The sequence below is a fragment of the Pyxicephalus adspersus genome, chromosome 11 (assembly GCF_032062135.1).
Source record: "Pyxicephalus adspersus chromosome 11, UCB_Pads_2.0, whole genome shotgun sequence".
Taxonomy (NCBI): Eukaryota; Metazoa; Chordata; class Amphibia; order Anura; family Pyxicephalidae; genus Pyxicephalus; species Pyxicephalus adspersus.
This window is the reverse complement of record NC_092868.1, coordinates 13919582-13939260: the sequence shown is the minus strand read 5'-3', so window position 1 is coordinate 13939260 and position 19679 is coordinate 13919582. Positions and strand designations below refer to the sequence as shown.

The window sequence follows — 19679 nt, the reverse complement described above, 5'->3', positions numbered from 1 at the left end:
CTTCTTCATGGAAAAATAAGACATCCCCTGAAAATAAGACCTAGGGCATATTTTGGCATTTCAAAAAATATAAGACAGTGCCTTATAATCGGGGAAACAGGGTAGCAAAGTGTGATGTATGATCTTACCAGCCAGTAAGGAAAAGAGGAAGGTCAGCAAAGCCATGCGGTGAGCAGAAAATCTGGTGTGTGTTTTTTGTATAGAGACCTGCTACTTTAGGGGTAACCAAGGTGGTAAAGTGTATGGGTGCTGGCAGTGTGAAGTCCCTACACAAGACTACCACGATGATTTGAATAGAAATACATTTATAGCAAATTTATTTTAAAAAAATTTAAGAGGAAGTAGGGAATGTAGTAAATATTGGCCTTCTGGAAGAATACTGGACATTCTGTATTTTGTTACATTTTGATGGTTCTGTGGCTAATTTAAAAATATTGATCCTGGCCTTTGGATTGCAGTATTAAGCTCTCTTCCTGGTGATTTGATGTTGACGAATCATTTAGAAGGGCAAGTAAAATTAATATTAACTGAGTTTCAAAAACACCCGGATAGTACATGCCATGCTCCAGGTATATGATGTATAGGTAGTCCCCGAGTTAAGGACATCTGTCATACGTACGACCCCTAGATACGAACACAGAGGTTTGATGAGGGAGGGGGGCGGTTTGCATGACTTGCAGAAGAAATCTTTTGCTAAACTACAGATGTTGTGGGTGATCTTAGGTGGGTGAGCTCTTTCTGCAACATCTTGTAACTCTTTAATGACCAAGACAAACTCTGCAGTTGTTTCTTTTTGCATATAAAAGCACAGCTTGCTCCAGAAGTTAATGAATGTCTAGGCTCCATAATTTTTTTTTTTAACCAACTGTCTATTCATTTGTTGGGACAAACAAAATACCCTAATTGCATTTATTAAATGAATGTACCTTTTCTGACTTAAAAATAAAACTTAGGAACAAACCTACAGTCCTTATCTCGTATGTAACTCAGGAACTACCTGTACTTAATTGGATTAGGCAATTTTGCTACTTGGGAACACTTGGCAATCCTTGAAAATATTTAAATACCCCGGTTTAACCAACATTGGTACAAGACTTAAGTGTTGCCTAATATAAGTTTTACTGCAAATTCACCATTTAATACACATTTGTCATTTTATTTCTGGTGCTATGGCTCATTCACTGTCTGTTGTCTTTCTTCAGTTCAAATAAATGCTGACAAAACACCCGAGATAAAACCCAGTGACTTTATGTTGTAGGTTCCTGCTGCCAAACCAACTGATGCAATCCACAGGAACGGTGATCAAAAGATTCCTAAAAGTTCACATTCGCATACATCAAGGTCAGTGTGATAACATGATCACTGTGATGGCTTTGGTTAAAATTGTCCATATCTTGGAAGATTTTAGTTTGTTGAATCCTGCTGTCAATAATAAACAAATATGCAAATCCATTATTCATTTAATATAGTTATTAGTAGAAGTAACATAAAAGTATACTGTAGAAGCCTTTAAAATACGTATGATATAAATAATTGAGTTAAAATAATAAAAAAAATTGATAATAAAATGAGTTTTTGCAGCCTGAATAGGAGTGTACTGCCATCTAGTGGAATGTATGGAGGATCTAGGAAAAATCTAGGAGAAAATCAATATAAAGTAAAAACTCTACTGAGAAAAGTCTACCTATCCTGATTTTACTTTCTGAAATATATATTTAGGTTTCTCTCTTTGATCCTTTTTTTCTCTCGATCCTGCTGTTTACTTGCAGTCTTTTTGATTTCTAGTGATCATGCTTCTAAAAGTGGACAACAGATGTAATGCTCAAATGACTCTACGACTAAGTGCGGTGGATGGGCAAACACAGGCAAGGACCATATTTTCAGCGGGATGATGTCATGTATGTGATTGTGGAGGATCAATCACTTTTTTTGGGAAAAAAAGAAAAAAGCAAACTTTTGGCTTGTGACTTTGTAACAGGTAGATACAGTAATTAGATAGTTCCTATGCAAACCTTTAATTGAAAAAAAATCAGAGCATAGAAAGAAAGAATACTGGCTGCTTCTCCACAAAAAGGTTTTTTTCCAACAAGCCAAAAATCTGCAAAAGCGGTCCTTTATATTGGGAGATTATAATACGAAAAGCCACAGTTTGTAATTTATACAAAGGATATAGATATAAAGGCAATATAGCATAAATACAATGAATACATTCAAGCTACAAAGTACAAACAGTTTATACCCCAATGGATATGAGCAGTGTAAATAAGTCCCTTTAGAACCTGATGTTTTAGGATTAATATAACCCTTTCTCAAAGAGACCTGCCTACTATTTTTTTTTTTATACTTTTGCTTCTATTTATAAAATATGGAAAACAAAGTTCTTTTATTTTGAAGATTAATGACACTTTTTCCTACAGTCAGTTCTCCCCTTTATACATTGCCCCCCTGGTCTTTTTCTGCAGCCACTCTTCTGGTACTACTTCAGTTTGATGCCGCCACCTTGTGGTCATTTATCATTATTGCAGTAGCTCTTTTTAAACGAATTTGACTTCTGGAAGAATTATTATGCTTTTGGATTCGCATCTGGAAAACATTATTTGTACTAGTACTTTATAAAAATTGATTTCCAAAACCTAGCAGAAGAAGAATCTTAAAAATTATATATACAGGTGCATCTAAAAAATTTGAATATCATCAAAAAGTTAATTTATTTCAGTATCTCAAAAAGTGAAACTCATATATTATATAAATTGATTACACATTCCAAATGTGTCTTTCTTTTATTTGGGCTGATTATGGCCTACAGGTAATAAAAGACCCAAATTCAGTATTTAGGAAAATTAGAATGAAATTAGAATATTGTGAAAAAGCCTGATTTATGAAAGCTCTCCAAGGAGCAATCACTATAGGAGAGGATACACTTTCATCCATAAAGCTGGGTGATCCAGCATTTCTGGAACAGATTTCTTAAAAGTAATTTGCTATGTGTTAGCAAAGGTTTTTAGTCCTGGACCAGATCAATTCCAGTTTGCTGGGTCACCCAGCTTCACCGATAAAAGTGTATCCTCTCCAGCCTTGGACAGCTTTATTTAAGCAACCCCATGGTGTTGAGAAGATTAGTGCAGGTTTTTGGGATCGCCCAAGTGACCAGGTCCTCCTGTGTATAATAACTATTTGGGTTTTGACACCCAACTATTTGGGTTTTGACACCCTAAAAATGTTAGAGACCTTTTAGAAAGAGTGGAGAGATCTAGACAGATTTATAAGTCCTAGATTTCCCATCTTGCCATCAATATTCATCGGTTACTTCTTCATTTGTTATAACAATGTAATTAGCTGACCAGCAAATGATAAAATCTGACTATGAGCAGTGTGAGGGTTTAGCTTCAGGCTGGTAGGCTGGCAATGAGGCCTTATGGATCCTGCCTGTATTTATTGAACAAAATAAAAACACAAATGCAAAAAAGTCTTTACTCGCAGAGGTGTTGTCAGCAACTTCCAAGTCCTGTAAATTAAAAGCATAGCCTCCTAGCTAGCACAAACAAATTGTACAGGCTGGCTTCCAAAATGCTTCTTCTTTAGGCAAAAACCAGAAAAACTGGCTCACCCACACACAGTTACTACTTCTTAGCATCAGGTATGCTATATAGGCCTATGGGCCTGGAAAAAATTTGGGACCCGGAATTGGGAATCCACCCCACCCTATCTTACAGATTCCAAGTAAAACTAGCCTGAGAACAGAAATTTTAAACAACCAGTAGAGAAACCTAGAGGTTGCCTGTACACAAACTGCTGCTGGTTGCAATATCTGAAATACAGCAGTCCCACATTGTGGCTATACAACACTAAGCCTAAGCCTAGTAACACAGGTGACCTTTCTGTTCCTGTGTTTTAGCAGATACATTTAAAATATTGGTAAACTGAATATGTTGCAAATTAATATTAAATAGTGTTATTATACAGTATTTATATAGCACCAACATATTACCCAGTGCTTTACAAAGTCCATAGTCATATCACTAGCTGTCCCTCAATGGGGCTCACAATCTAATGTTCCTACCATATACCTACTACAAAATAATACAGTCAATTTGGGAAGCAAATTTACCTAACTGCATTTTGTTGGAATGTGGGAGGAAACTAGGACCCTGCGCTGCAAAGGCAAGAGTACTAACCACTGAGCCACCAACCTGCCCAAATGTACATGGATCAAATCTAGTGAATCTTATCTCCAAACAAAATCTCAAAACACCGTTGATCACCTAAGTTTACTACCAGGACCTGGTAATTTTATAAGCTAGAATCTAAAAAATCCCATAACTTCAAAAGAGATTTTAAACTACTTTGGTTCTGAGACATATTTAAGGCCTATATGAGGCATATAAACCATAATGCACTGCAAAGCCTCTGAGCTATGATTAGCAGAGTGAAAATGACCAAAAAATAAGGCTTTGTTATGCTATAAAAGGGTATTTCGGAGCAGCCATAGTGTAGTGCACAGACAAAGATTAGGCTCAATTAGGAAACGGATATTTAATTCTGGTTGTTAACTCTAAATGCTGTTATACTTCTTGATATCTTTTATTGTAACTGGGGGCTCTTTGTCCTTTACTAATATTATTATTTTTTTGGTTGATTTGAAGCCAGCAGTCACATTAATGCTTACCTGCTGCACCGTACCTCTGCGATCTTAACACTGTATAAGCTTCAGATGGTGAAGGAGCTTACACATGGTTGGCGAAGCCATCCCCTTATCATATGACACTGTTCGAGCTTGGTAGTATGCAGCTCAAATCCCAGAACTGCATATTTGTAGATATTCACTTGCAACCCAAATCTGGAAGAAATGGGAACACATGAAGGAGTGGCAGGAGAGCATTGTAAATTTGAAGGCCTTCATTCTCCCAGACAATTACCAGAAACACCTACATCTGGAGCTGTTAGGTAACCTCAATGCAGAGGTTTTACAGAAGATGACAGGTAGCAAGTGTTTTCTCAATGCTATTCTACTTGCAGATACATGTTGTAGTAAAATAAATAAACAAGCAGCTCCCTTCAATGAGGAAAATAGCTCCACAGATTTGCAACCACCACAATCTCTTTGCATCCTAGACATTCTGATTTTTTAAAGCGCTCCAAGGCTGGAGAGGACATGCTTTCATCAGTGATGCTGGGTGATTTAGCAAACCTGGAATGGATCTGGTCCAGGATTGAAAACATTTGCTAACAAATAGCAAATTATCTTTAGAAAATCCATTCCAAGTTTGCTAGGTCACCCATCTTCACTGATGAAAGTGTATCCTCCCCAGCATTGGAGAGCTTTAATAAATCAGGCCCACTGGGTAAATCACCTCGCCAGCATGGTATAGATGGAGTGTGTTTAAAAGGTGATATCCCTTCGATTTGGTGACGACCTCCTCTGGTAGCGGAAATCTCTCTATAGACATAAAAAAAAAAAATTGGAGGGGGTCAAACCATTTTCTAGTTTGTTCAACACGATCTGCTCCTAGGCTTTTGATTTTCTACATAATGCCCTATAGGAGAGTGTGTATAAAGATTATTATTAACAGAATTGGAAATTGTATTATTATTGAAAGGGACATGACCACTTTCCACTACTAATAAATGTCTCCAAGTCCATAACATTTATTATCATCAACATTTATCATCATCTATTTGTAATCCAAAGAGGTACAGATGTGATAAACTTTTTTACTGTATAATATAACCAGGTAATTCAAGAAAAGCAACTCTCCGTTTTCCTGATGTAGGCGTTATTGCAACATTTCAGGTGCAGAGTGTGCAATTAAGAATGATGGTGTTAAACAATTATAAAATGTAAAATAGGTTAATATAATCATCTACTATTAGATACTATCTTGGTATCTGTATGTCTTTGTTTAGAATCCCAAAATAAATTGTGCTTTGCCACTCAAGCTTTTAGATTGCATATACCTGAAGGAGGGGCTTGGTGACCTAGAAAGCTTTTTCACATAGTTAGTCAGTGAAAGGTGTCACTGTGATAATACTTTCTGCCATCTTTACCTGTGTATATATTCCTAGCTAATATTATAATCTTTTTACCCTTTCTACATATCCTCTACATAGCTAGGTAAACAACAGTCTTCATGTTTTGGATAATTGCAGTAACTAACATATGAATTAGGCCCCCCTAGATTTTCAGTAAAAGCCGCACTGTTAGCTGCTCTTAGGTGCATAGCAAATTGCAGCTATGCCTTCAGGACCTGCAAAGCACACCGCATGCCAAGCACTTACATGTGTTGCCCTTTCATTTGCAGCAGCAGTGCAGTTCCTCCTCCAGAATGGAAGGAGCACCAAAACAGGCAAAAGCAACATGTCACTTTCAGGAACCGTGCTGCAACCCCACCACAACACAAACACTTGAACAAAGTGGTTCCCCACTGCTCCTATACAGCTGAATGGGACCTATTGGGAGCATGCTTCAGCATGTAATACAATGCTGCTGTTTGCTGCAAAAAGCTATTTTTACCTAAAGGAGGTTTTCAATAGATTTTTTTAAATAGAACTAGTGGACATAAAAGTGCATTGTGGATCTAAATACACTCCACTAATGAGTTACTTTAGAGTCCTATGTAAATGATATATACAAGATTTAAAAAAAATCAAAACTTTTATTAAGCAGCTATTCACAAAGTACATTTTCTGGAGTCACCAACACTGCACACACTAACATCGACCATTCAATGCAATCCAAGGAAAAATTGGGAGACTTTGTCTTTGGGGGACAAACACTGCCACATGAAATGTGTGCCATAGTGCCCTATTGATTGGTGAGCCTTTTGAAATGTCTTTTATATGTACCATTGGCTTCCTTTGTTGTATCCAGCATTCAGCCACATTATATTTAAAGAAGAACAAAGAAAGTCTGTGCTGTATATCTCTCTGCAGCTGAATTGTTATTTAGACCACTAGCCAAACCCATCTTATTGGTATTCAGCATAGGGGCAAATGCCACACTGCCTCCCATCCAAATCCTTTCCTATTAAAACTTACAGGATAAGTAGTATCCTAGGAGAATATTAACTAGATATTTTTTGTTTTTTGCTGCATATACAGTAGATTTTAGAAGAATAAGATATGTAGGGGTGATGCGATGGCCCTTGGTGGCAAATCTTTCATGTACTATGCAACACTTAACTGACATTAAAGGTCATCCCTGCCTGATCAGGCCACTCACATATCATACCTGTAGGTTCATTACTAAAAAAATGTAGCAACAACACAGTTACTCTTGTTTTAATAATTATTTGCGCAAATCATGATTCAGATATTTTGCGATAAGATTTGTGACTTATATTCAATTTTAAATTTTCTTTACTCAAGGTGTTTACATACAAATTCCTCTGGTTTAGTGCACAGCATTTGACAACAATAACATAAACTAAAGTTACATGCTATTCAACCCTATACTAAACAATAGGGCTGGCAAACATAATATGCTCATAAGAGAAAATATCACTTAGCTGCTTTGTCTTTTGGCGTGGCATACTGGCATACAAAACTGTACATCCCAATGTTTTGTAATACCTAATCATATCTTTACATCTTAATTTGCCCTGATTCACTTTCTCATAGAGCACCTGTAAACAGATGATTGCTTATAGCTTTTCTTTCTCAATTAGTTACACCTCTGTTGATCGTCTGAAAATGGCTTCTCTACACCTCCTACACTTCTTATCGTTAATCACCTGATTGTGTCACTTTACACCCTAAACTGTTGAAAGTAAATGTATTGCAGCATATACTGATGACATCTAGCAACAGTAGTTCATCACATGCGGTACTACTATTTTGAAAGCATCCCATATCAATGTATTCAATACATATGTCTTTATATCTGATTGATTGATATATTGATAATATATCTGATATCCCGATGAAACCATTTTGTCATAACCTTTACTTCTTTGCAACAAAAATTTAATTAATTTTTCACCAAAATCTTTTATTAATGGAGGGAGAGTTGGACTGCTGTGTCTTTTCCAGTAAATCCCAAAAGACTACTGTAACATCCTTCTCGCTGGTATTGCACTAACCCGACTCTCTCCTCTACAATCTATTATGAATGCTGCAGCCAGACTCATCCATCCTTCCCTCCGCTCCTCTTCCGCTGCATCTCTTTGTAGTTCTCTCCATTGGCTTCCATTTCACCGTAGAATCAAATTTAAGCTCCTGTGCTTTGCCTTCAAATCCCCACACAGTTATTGTCCCACTTACATTTCTGACATGGTTAAAAAATACTCCCCCTGCCGCTCTCTCCGCTCCTCCAATGACCTACTAATGACTTCCTCACTCATAACCTTATCACATGCACGGTTACAAGACTTCTCTAGAGCTGCCCTGACTCTCTGGAATGGTCTTCCTTGTCCTATTCGGCTTGCTCTTACTTTCTGCTCATTTAAAAGAGCGCTCAAAACCCATTTTTTCAAACTTGCCTACCCGTCTTCTTCTGTCAATTGAAACCACCACTACTTCCCACCACTACATATTTCCCATCCTATTGTGTGTGAAATTCCCCCACCTAGTAGATTGTAAGCTCTTTGGGCAGGGTCCTCTCCTCCTGTATCACTGTCTGTATTAGTCTGTGATTTGCAATCCCTATTTAATGTACAGCGCTGCGTAATATGTTGGCGCTATATAAATCCTGTTTAATAATAATATTAATAATAATAATAAAAAGCTTTCAATGGAGGTTTGGAGCCAATCTATGTATGCAAATCTCTATCTCTCTGAACCATTCTTTCACAATTTGAGAAAGATGAATTTTGGCATTGTCATGTTGGAAAACGACTGTGCCATCAGGGAAGAAAAAATCAATTAAATATAAATCCTAGTCATTCAGTATATTAAAGCAGTCAGACTACCACGTTTTTTGGGCTTTTATTGTTTTTTTCCTTTGTATTACCTTTTTTTTTTTAAAGTCTTCAAGCAGGTCATGAGACTTTATTGGTCCTTTCTGCTTCTCTAGCAGCAGGTTTAGAAGATCCTTACACTTGCATTTGGCTCATATAATGATATGTAAGCATAATACTTTGAGCTCAGGTTAACAAAATTATGCTGCCCCCATGCCAACCTAGGCTTAAAAGAAGGTAGACTGACTATGACAGTTACTAAGCCTGGCAGACTGGTGGCATTTAGTGGTGGTAAAGAGTTTCTGCAGAAAACAGAGCCAAAATAAAGATGAGTATTGCGAAAAGAATATTTTTTTAATAGTGTTGACCTCCAAATGCTATTTGTTTATTTATTTTGCTATAATAATTCTTAATAATTGTTTATTTTTTTTAAGTGTTAGAATTTTACTTAAACACCTTCAGTTCTCATACCTGTATGCTCATTACTGACTATAGCTATAGGCTTTTTTATTTGGCAGTAATTTAATAATTACTTATTCGACCAATGTGATCAATACAGAGGTTACTGGGATGAACATTTTTTTTCTATTGGTGGTAGTGTCTTTAGGTAAAAAATGTAAAAAATAGTTGATGTTCTGTGTATTCCATGGATGCAAAACCTCACACATATGTACAATATTGCACAGTCAGTGGGATGGAGCCACAGTGGGTACAACAAGTTAAAAAAAGGATATGGGTGATGGCATACCTCTTATGCCAAACCATGGGTGTTTATAAATAAAGTGACAAAGCTACAAAATGTGATTTTATGTTTATATTGTGTGTCAATTATATAGCAAACCACCAAGGGGTGAGCCTATTGAGAGAGATGTGAGAATGTGTTAAGTTTGTGCAGTCTACAGCAGAATAAACATCATAAAAAACTGTTTTAACTAAACTAATGTAGGTTATTGTATTTTTGGTTTGAAATTGTTGATCTAGATAATCTCTTGATGGCATGGGAGGGTCATATATTCCTTCAATTCAGATATTAGAAAATGCCAAACAAGCACTCCCTGGACCAATTTCTTTCCTGCAAACTCCAGAGGTCAAATGAGTTTTGGTGTGATAAGAAGCGTCTCTAGGGCTGTAGTACTTGTCCACTTAGATGTCCTCAGGTTAGGTTCAGAATTGAATTTTTATGACTGCTAAATATTCAGGAGGGATTAAAAGCATATATATATATATATATATATATATATATATATATATATATATATTATATATATATATATATTTATATTTATATATATATATATATATATATATATATAAATTTTATATGAATATATATAAATTTTTTTATATATTAGTGGTACTGTGTAGCTTTATAAACTATCAATATCAATAGAATTTCCCACACTTTCTCTCTCCTGCATTACTTTTTTTTAAATGCTACTTTTATTTTAGTTGATGGTTTCAGCTATATAACTATAGTCTTTCCTCAAGTCTCTGGGAGGATCAGAACAGTCACCACCCATCATATACTACTGCTTGTGTACCACTAACACCAACACATGATGCTGCCATGAATTGATTGACATTCCAAGCAGTAATAGATAATAGGGGAGGGTGAACGAAAGAGAAACTCTTGAGGAGAGGGTTTATAGATACTTGTAGTCCATCAGCCCAGGATCCATGAGCCAGGTCATGACTGTTGTTGAAGATTCTACTGCATGCTCTATGAAATGCAGAGTGAACAAGCAATAAGACTATTACATTTCAGCACTGGAGAAGATGCCAGTTCTTTGCCAAGAATCAATTTGCAAAAGTTACCTCCTTCAATGTTTAAGCCTTGTTGCACTATAGAGCATCTGCTGTACTTCCAGACCAAAGTATAGGAGAACTTCATTTATTTAATTAGGTCATTTATGTATGGATATAAGGGCTCTTAGTTAGTGATGCACCACGGTCATGCTCTGTCCTTTTTTTTTGGTCTTCCTCTCTCTGAACATTCACAGAATTCAAAGTGTTGTGTAAATGGCCAAGAAGAGATGGAGCCAGGGTGAGGGTGACCATGGTTCATCTCTGAATAAAATTCTCTTCTTTCATTTTTGAACAGCCAGAAGCACAGTGGATATTGGTTTAAATATGGGAGGAGGTCTCTTATAAATATAAAACAATTTGTACAAACAAAATTAAATTAATGTAAGGTTGGAGTTTAGCTTTAGGTTATCAAGTTTAATCAGACTTTTTATTGGTGGCTTTATTAAATGTTACACAATGTGTTCTGTTTTCCTTGGCATCATTGTGTTGGTGATTCTCCCTAGATAAGCTGACTCCTTTATCAACCTCACCCTTGTTTTGTACTATAAATTTGGGTGGAGAAGGGTGTAATAGACACTGTTTCAATTCAATATTTACACGTTAGATGAGGTGGATGTTTCCTAATGTATTTACATAATTATATGCTTTTTAAATACAAAAGATTAGATATACAACATTTAGCAAAATATATACTATACCATTTACATATTTTGTGTTTTATTTTGTAATACTGTTTTATTTATTGCACATTTTGAAGGTGGAGTGCTAACAGATAACAGGATTTTTTTAGGATTCAGACAACTCCCTTACTTTTGTCAAGTAAAAGAGTATAAATACTGCTTCATATTTCTATCCCAGCACATACAGTATAAACCTCAGCCAAAATGAGATCACTCGGATACCTGCTTATCATCTGCATTATTGTCACCCTGCAGTTACAAGCTTCAGGATTCTTCGTACGAAGGCCAGGTAACCATTAAGAGATTCTATATCTTTGTCCTCCTCATTTTGTGATATGTGTAAAGGTTCTTTGCTGTCCATTCACATTTAGCTGGACTTGTTCTGTAATGTCAATTATAGACCACATTTTTGTTGAGATCCTTTGTAGGTAGATCCCTTTTCTTTGAATGGGACAAAGTTGATAAACAAAAAGAAATATATTTAAACCATTGATTATCATTGGCTTTAGATATACTTTCTTACAATTGCCTTAAACCTGTATGTGCCAAAATATGCAATGCAGTGTTTCAGACATAAGTCCTCCCTCCAGTCAAAGAGAAATGATGTATTTATGTTGATGGGTGTGTCCTACCTGAATGGATCTATCTTGTATTTTTTGCATATATTTTATACACATAGCTGCCTTGCAAAAAAACATCCTAGTTGTATGCTATGAAGAGTACAGAAGAGGGTGCTCCAATATGCTAAGGTAGGAATAAAAACCCAAACTCGGGGAACTAGTTCTTTAATGAAACGATTGTTCAAAAATTCTACTGTAGCATAGTATTTGGATGTTATTTAGCTTTTAGATTAGGTTGTTAATAGCAGATTGGAGAGGTATTTACCAGTGCAAAGTCCATAGTTGTCAGCTACCTGGGAAATATATGGACATTTGCACAGATCTGCCTGCTTAACATTTTTATCCCAAGGATCATAGTCAACTATGTGGTTATCCTATGTGTTCAGCATATATGCACACATTGTGTTACTGTCATCCTAGGGTACCCATAAATCAGTTTGCAGAAGGTGACAGGGGTGACATTTATCTATTTTGTGCAAAATGTATCAGTGCTTGACAATACCCATATACAATAATTTGGAATTGGTGACTCATATGTTTGCTAACTCCTAATCAGTGGTTATTATTAATATTAAACAGGTTTTATATAGCGCCAACATATTACGCAGTGCTGTACATTAAACAGGAATTGCTTCTGTAATTGCAGCTCTTCACTAACACTTTATTGTGTTGGGCTATATTTTATTTAAGGTGGCTTGTTGGTTATTCTAATGTACCTTTAGTCCTGTTTAATAAATAAAATGTCTGCAGTCAGACTTACTTTGTGTTGATAATGATGGAAATTAGTTTATTTTAGCAGTGAGTACTGCTAAAATAAACATTTATCCTAAATCACCAGAATCTTGAATTTTTAGTAATTAATATTTTATAGCATGGCACCTCTGAAACACATCAACACATCAGTTAAACTGACATTAGTGGCAAAAGTTGCTCATTGCTCAAGAAACCCCTATCGACTTCTGAAGAAACCCTGGGGTCACATAACACTTATTAAAGAAACACTGGTCTAGACGTTTACCAGAAGCTAAGAATGCTTTGAAGTTTGCTGTAATGCTGAGGTTTATGATATCTAACTTTAATGAAAGTTAGTAGGGATAAAAAAATAGAATCCTGCAAAGGAGTGCATTGGCAATATAAATTGTAACTCTAGCCATGGTTTAGGAAGAGATACTAATATAAAGTTGCATACATGCAAGATCTGGCATTTCATTTTGTCATCCACAGTAGACCAGATCAGGAAATTGTGGATAACAGTTGTTTTGTATTCTAAGGGGGTACTTAGGATGGGTGCGATGATTAGGTAGGATCATGGTTTAGTTTAGTCTTGCGTCTTACACATTAAAATAGGTGTACTTGAGAAGACTTGTAGTGTAAAGGAAAAGATGGATCATACCTCTCCAGGTCTGTTATCATTTCTCACAGGACATTCACTGGGCTGTGGAGTCCAGTTCTGGTGCTCATTAGAATATGAAGTCTTACTTAGATGCACTGTGCAACTACTATTTATTATTATTATTATTATTATTATTATTAATAAACAAGATTTATATAGCGCCAACATATTACGCAGCGCTGTACATTAAATAGGGATTGCAAATGACTAATACAGTCAGTGATACAGGAGGAGAGGACCCTGCCCCGAAGAGCTTACAAACTACTATGCCAATAAACTAAAAAAAGGACTATGACAATGGAAATTGTTATGTTGTCTATATGATTAAATGTCTTGAATGTCTTATTCTTTGGAGTGGTTTTCAGCCAACATTTACCCAAAATGTACACATTTTATACATTGGATTTGTTTAGTAAAATGTATATTTAACTTAAATTAAGCTTTATCTTTTTTACATACTTTTTATTATTATTATTATTATTATTACATTAGTTTTTCCAACTTAGTATTTCTTTTTTTTTATTATTAAACTATCAATTTATTGATTTGGTTTTATTAAATTTGTGTCTGTCTGGCATCCAAAAAATTATTTTATTTATTTCCTATCTCCGTCTTCTGCAGCTTTTGTCTATGTTAATCACCAATTTTACCTTTATGCCCATTCTTCTCAAGTGCTCCACTTTCCTGGCTGTCACACAATACTGTTTATCAATCTTTACTGCTCTCTGCTAATGTCTCAGTACAAAACAGGATAAAAATTATTCTTGTTGCTGGTAATTTATGGATTACTGAAAAAACAGGTGACTAATAAAATTGTTGACTGAATAAATTCCTATTTGGGACACATACTCTATGATTTGTATTATTATGTATGCGGTGCACAAAAGAAACATTTATTTACTAAATGCTCTTTATCTCCACTTTCTTGCAGGATGCCCCATACCCTCTTCTCGTGATTGTCAATGTGCTCAGAATACTTGTCAATTTGATTCAGACTGTGGCTCTGGAAGGTGTTGTTCCAATGGCTGTAGCTTTTTTTGTGCCGCTTCTGGTAAGATCTCTCAACATATTCAAATAGTGAATAAATCTTTTTTTATTTTGGATAGCATGATAAGAAGTTAGAGCCTTAAAATCCTTTTTAGTCTTACATAGAATATGAAAGGATTAGATTTGATTTTTATAGTGCTAGTTGTGTCTTGGAGACCCAACAAGAAGTGAAAGAAAATCCGTTCAAAGTGAGGGGAATTCCAGTTTGCCACCTGATATAAATAAAGAAAGAAATAATCTAAACCTTCCATATTGTTTGGTTTTCATTCACCTAAACTTTAAAGCTGAACTTTGGGTGGAACAAAGTTAATTTACATTTATTACTCAATAAATAAAGTAAAAAGTGCAGTACTGTGCCTGAGCAGAGCAGTGCAAGAGATTCATTAGGTTCAGAAGCAAAAATCAGACCAGTCACGGTTATAAAGTGAAGTGAGCCCCAGTGTCCAAACTGTGCCATGTCTGTATTTTAACTACCCCTCATTTTTAAGGTTTTGCCCACATTATATAGTTTATTACCCAGCCAAATGCATCTATTATCTATTCAACAAACATCAGAAAAGAGAAGCAGTAGAACAATTCACAATGCTCACAAACTGGTAAAATATTTGTATTATTATTGTTGATGTTGTATTAGTTGTAACATGCTACACAACTATATGATTTTTAGGGATAGGATAGATGTGAATTGTTAACTGTTACAAATGGTACTGTGGCAACCTTTTGTAAAATAAGTAAAATAATAATAAATAATAATTTATATTAATAAATCCTCAAAAAGGTTCTAGAGGCCTAGACTTTACAAAAGCATTCCAACAATAGCAGGCTAATGTCACTGGCATAGTAGAACCTGCATAAATATTGGTGGAAAATATTAATAAATAAAAAAAATATGTGCGGGGAAAAAGCAGCACTGAATATAATTATATAAATTAGATTCCTTTACAAATTCAATCTGCAGATTATCCACAACTGACCTGACTAGAACAGCATAAGCTCTGAATGCAGCGCTGATTTAGGAATGAGTAATTATTTATAACCCTAAACTAATGCAATTGGATATTGCTAATGAGTTAAATATGAACAACTCTGGTATACTGTTTATGTTCATCAGTTCCAAACTCTCCTATGCAAGTAAACATAATGGGCCTGATTTATTAAAGCTCTCCAAGGCTGGAAAGGATACACTTTCATCAGTGAACCTGGGTGATCCAGCAAACCTGGAATGGGTTTTTAAAAGTAATTTGCTATTTGTTAGCAAATGTTTTCAATTCCGGTCCAGATCTTTTCCAGATTTTATAATCACCGAGGTTCACTGATAAAAGTGTATCCTCATCAGGAGCTTTGATAAATTAGGACCAATGTGTTGACCTGGGGCTACAAAGTTCTACCCCCTCCATCAAAACAAAGAAAAAATCTCCTGACTTGCACATTGTAGTGTAATTTAGCAAACATTCTACATCTGGACATGAAAATATAAACTACAACAGTAGTCAAGCTCATTGACAATTAGTGACTAGTTCTGCTTGCTCAACATCTTTCTAAACAATAGAAAACTGCCACCAGAAGAGGGAGGTAGATACCTAATGAACAATAAAACAGAGAAAGTTGTCTCAGTTGTTCAGCTATATGTATTATACCAGTGTTTTTCAACCGCTGTTCCGCGGCACACTAGTGTCCCTTGAGAGATCTTCGGGTGTACCGTGGGAAATTATCCAATTTCAGTTAATTGGTCCCAAAATGATTTATTTACTGCAAAAAATTTGTCTTCATTTGTCTATACCAGTGATGTATAGTGATAGGCAGAACCAAAAAAAACTCTTCCACTAGATGGCAGCAGGTAGCTAATTTACGTGTCTGACTTTTTGGTGGTGTTCCGTGGGATTTTTCTAATTGTAAAATATGTGCCGCCAATAAGAAAGGTTGGGAAACACTGTATTATACTATATGAAGTTGAATGTCGACAGTATCCTATAAAAAGAAAAGAAACTCTTTGCTCTTATTTTTTTTTTTCTCTGAATGCCTTGGAACCCAGGAATTTTTACTTTAGAAAAATGTTTTTGGACTAAGTTTGTAGAGTAACTACACAACATCTATCTGTCATACAATACAGATACTGTCATTCAACAACATAATTCTGCTGATGATGTAAATACATATTGCAGCATATTGGCGATTGCTGCCTACCACAGAGAACAAATTATGATTGCCCATCCTAATACCCCCCCAAAAACAAAAGCCAAAAATGTATATCGAATCATGTTAAAACTGTGTTTTAGTTTAACTCTAAGAACAAAAAAAAGCTTGTTAAGGTCTGAGGGAAACAAAAAAAGGACTTCCCCTATGCCCTCCACTTCTGTTAGACTCTTTGACCCTGATTTATTAAAGCTCTCCAAGTCTGGAGAGAATACATTTTCACCAGTGAAGCTGGGTGATCCAGTAAACCTGGAATAGATTTCTTCAGTCATTTGCTATTTGCTAGCAAATGTTTTAAATCCTGGACCAGATCCATTTCACATTTGTTGGATTGCCCAGCTTCACTGATAAAAGTGTATTCTCTCTGAACTTTCCTTACCGTAATCAGGCCCTTTATGTTTGGGACAGACCCTTGGCATCTTCATCTACATTGCAAGGTGTTTGCTCCTGCATTGCAGCCACAACACAAAGAGGTTTAGCGGGACAGTTAAGCAGAGGTGGAATCTGCAAAAGAGTGGAAATATCATTTGTGTAACCAGCGTGTAGGCTGCCCCAATGTAAAGGTATTTTTTTTTTGTATCACTAGAATTAGGCTTTCCACCATGATATAGCCAATAAATATACAGCTTCATGTCTATACCTTAACTGATATTTGGACATAACTGATATATACAAATTATTGACAAATACTGTCATACATTTACAAAATGAAGTAAAATAGCATAATACATTATATCTCCTGTCTGTATTACAAATATTAATATTTCTTTTTTTTTTCTTTCTTTACCTCTAGACATAATAGGAAAAATGTATAATCCGTTTTCCTATGCCGCTTATGGACCATTTCAAAACTAATATTGTATCATAAACTATTCTTCATTTTTGGAAACCCACGGTTCTTCCATTTGCCAACAAATGTAGTTAAACAACAGTTCACTAAATTTAGTTTATCACAACCTGCCTTTCAACTGATGAACTCTGATCTGATGTGAAAAATGCTTCATTATCTGAAGACCATACGTATTCGGTACACATGGAGGCCTGTAATCTCCCATCACTGGAAATACATATATGTTTATTTCATGAAAAAATTCCCTTGAAAAGAATAGTCATGATAAATATACTAATAAAAAATTATTATATATACTCCTGTCTCATGTGATTGATTGATCGGCCAGTAATGACCAAATCAAGTTTAAATAATTTCATTGCTGAAATACTGTGTGTTATAAACAAACACCAGAGAAAATGATCTCCTGTAGACTTTTTTCAGCCATTTCCTGTCTACATACACTTCAGAAATGTTTGATTAGCATTGCTCAGGGGGAATTTTCTGACAGTAGACCATGTGTCCAATATGTCATGGCACGGCTGCTTGTAGTCCTTTCAAATCAACTGTTTCTTTTCTTTGGGATTGTTTTGCCAGAAACATGCTTTGAATAAGGCGAAGTATTGTAGCATAGAGCATAATACATGTTGTCTGTATCACAGATATTAATATTTTTCTTTCTTTTTCTTCTTCTTTAGACATTTTTTCCAACTGGTTTTTACCCCCACGGAAACAGTACTGAGATAATTCTAATTCCGTTTTGGGAACCACAGATGTTCCATATGCAAACATATGTAGTCCAAACAAATTCCATTTATTGCAGCCTGCCTTCCAACTGATGGACTAAAACATGACCTCATCTGTTTTGAAAGATGCTTCCCCCTTCATTAATTAAAGACCATACTTGTTTAGTACATGTTGAGGCCTCTCGCATGAATGAAAATACAAAAAATTTTAATTCATCAAGAAAGATAAAAATGAACTGGTCATGATAAAAATACAAATAAAAACAGTATTAAATATACCTGTCTCATGTGATTGACAGATCAGTCTGTACTGAGGATTAAGGATTAACAGGTGACTTTAACGAAATTGCAATTTTGGGAATGAGGAATTTTAAATTATAGTTAGGAAAAATGTTTTTAAAACCAGGAGGTGTTACATATTCTATATTAAAGAAAATGTTGCATATTCCTGCAAGACTTCTTGACCCCCTAAACACTCCCATCAATTCTGGGGTCAATTCTATACCCAGGGGCATTGCATTTTATTATTGTGTTACAAAGTGAATCAGAGGCAGTGGGACAGACAATAAATGAATCCTCACAGTTTTATAATAACCTATCTTTCAAACATTTACCTTACAATGTAACTGTAAAAAAGTACACTAATACCTGATTTGTACATTTAAACCCTTACTGGATGACATCTGACATTTCAGTTTGCTAAATTACTATATGTCTTAAAAAGTTATTTTGAATTCTTTTTCATAAAATACTATTTTTATGTTTTCATTCCTTTTTACATCTCAGTGCTGCTGATCCAACCTCCAACCCTTTCAGTAACTCCAACGTCTACAATATTATGAACAAAAAAATAATGGGATTTTCCTTAAATTTATATAACATTAAAACAAAATCGTGAAAAAAAATGGGAAACTTGTCACACATTAGGCATAAATATATGTACGCATGTACTACAGATGGTGTCCACTAATCTTACCAATCAATCTAGACATCAGTCATCAAATTACCATATTAATGCATACATGTATTGGCCTGTCCCTGTTACATCACGTGTGCTGCCATCATTTTTCCTATCCTATTCCTTGTTTTAATCTTCAGCCATTCTGATTTGTCAGACCAGAAGAGCATCCCTTGACTCTCCTACCAGGCTGTGAAAAAAAACCTGGAAACGTTAAATTTGTCTCTACTACTAATAGGGTGTGACATTCCAGTATAAAGAAGAACCTCAAAAAAACTTCCCTTGCCGCCCTACCAGGCTGTGCCATGTGCCATTTCAAAGTGAAGAGGGGGTAGAAGAGTTTCCCTTGGCTCTAGGCAGTTTTATCTGAGGTCTGACTAGTCTAGCCCAGGGGTCTGCAACCTGCGGCTCCGGAGCCGCATGCGGCTCTTCAGCCTCCTTGTTGTGGCTCCCTTCGGCTGCCGCGGGGAGATCTCTGATGGGGGATCCCCTTCCTCCCAAGACACTGCGGAG

At 35.6% G+C, this 19679-nt stretch overlaps 1 long non-coding RNA gene across 1 annotated transcript; it reads left to right on the top strand.

The window, feature by feature from the left end:
- Nucleotides 1–11566: 11566 nt before the first annotated feature.
- Nucleotides 11567–17790, top strand: LOC140341108 (uncharacterized). Its single transcript, XR_011922811.1, has 3 exons — nucleotides 11567–11669; nucleotides 14325–14444; nucleotides 17427–17790. It is a non-coding gene; the product is annotated as an uncharacterized lncRNA (long non-coding RNA).
- Nucleotides 17791–19679: the final 1889 nt, after the last annotated feature.